Source organism: Nannospalax galili, unplaced genomic scaffold (assembly GCF_000622305.1).
Source record: "Nannospalax galili isolate Female #2095 unplaced genomic scaffold, S.galili_v1.0 scaffold553, whole genome shotgun sequence".
Taxonomy (NCBI): Eukaryota; Metazoa; Chordata; class Mammalia; order Rodentia; family Spalacidae; genus Nannospalax; species Nannospalax galili.
This window is the reverse complement of record NW_008336313.1, coordinates 4,854,951-4,856,706: the sequence shown is the minus strand read 5'-3', so window position 1 is coordinate 4,856,706 and position 1,756 is coordinate 4,854,951.

The following is a 1,756-nucleotide window of genomic DNA, read 5'->3' as shown; positions in this document are numbered from 1 at the left end:
TCTTTCCTGGACCAGACTCCCAGGCCAGCCAAATTCCTGAAGCTAAAATCATTCCTGGAGGCATATCCAGACCTTAGGAGAAAGCCTGAAAACATATAACCCTCATCTGAATTGGGCCTCTGTGGGACTTCCTGAAGACAAAAGCAGTCTGGCCACTCCAATAAAAAATCAAAAGAGAGAACCAGAAGCTTAGATGAACCAGCTTTTCATGCCCAAGGTACAGCTATATCAAAAAGTAAACCACAAAGACACATAAAATTCACAAAAAGAAGCAGACATAAACTTGAAGGCCTGAGTCTCACCTAAGAATCAGAAACTAAAAAAGAAATTCACATGTCAAAAATACAGGGGAAAAATGATAACATGAAAAACCAAAATAACATATCCCCACCAAACACCAATAGTCCTCTAGAGGAGTACAATGAGAACCCCCTAGAGATAATGCAGGACATGGAACTCAAAAGAACAATTATAAACATGATAAAAGAATTCAGTGAATTTAAAGAACACACAAAGAAATCAAAGAACTGAAGGAAGATAGGGATAAACTTCTGAATGAATTCAGAAAAGAGAACTATTGAAGACTACTCTGGCTGAAATGAAGAAGGAAGTGAAACACTCAGTAAGCCAATTAGAAATGACAGGAGAAATCCTCATCAATAGGATGAACAAAATGGAAAACAATATGAAGACTGAAAGACAAAGTGGACAAACTAGACCACACAAGGAAAGATTATGAAAAATTTAAGAAATCACAAGAATGGAATATGCAGGAATTATGTGACATCATAAAAAGACCAAACTTACAAATCATAGGCATACAGGAAGGAGAAGAATCCCAAGACAATGGCATGGACCAGATCCTCAACAGAATTACAGAAGAAAATGTCCCAAAATTAAAGAAAAACATGCCCATACAAATACAAGAAGCATATAGAACACTAAACAGACAGGACCAAAAAGAAACTCTCCACAGCACATCATAGTAAAAACATTAAACGTACAGAAAAAAGAGACAATACTGAAAGCTGCAAAAGAAAAACAAGTCACATATAAAGGAAAACCCATTAGGATTACAGCTGACTTTTCAGTGCAAACTATGAAAGCCAGAAGAGACTGGACCAAAGTATTCCCAGTTTTAAATGACCACAGACGTCAACCCAGATTACTATACCACCAAAATGTCTATTGTAGTCGAAGGGGAAAGAAAAATCTTCCATGACATAAACAGGCTGAAGGAATTTATGTCCAAAAACCCAGCCCTTCAGAGAGTTCTGGAAGCAATGCAAAGAGCTGATGAAAGGAACGACTATGCCCAAGGGGTTGTAGAAAGAAATTCAATGAAGGTATAACTGTGTAAAAGTACGTACAGCTATATCAAGAATGTGAACAGAAATAAAAATGACAGGATTCAATACTCATCTCTCATTAATAACTTTAAGTATTAATGGACTGAACTCCCCAGTCAAAAGACACAGACTAGGTGAATGGATTAAGAAACAAAACCCATCTTTTTGTTGTCTGCAAGAAACTCATCTCACTTTCAGGGACAGGCACTATCTTAAGGGGAAAGGATGGAAAAAATATATACCAAGTAAATGGTACTAAGAAAAAAGCAGGTGTTGCAATGCTAATATCTGACAAAATAGACTTTAAACTAAACTAATCAGAAGAGACAAAGAGGACCACTTCATTCTGATCAAAGGAACTATGAATCAAGAAGATATTACAATCATGAACATATATTCACCAAACT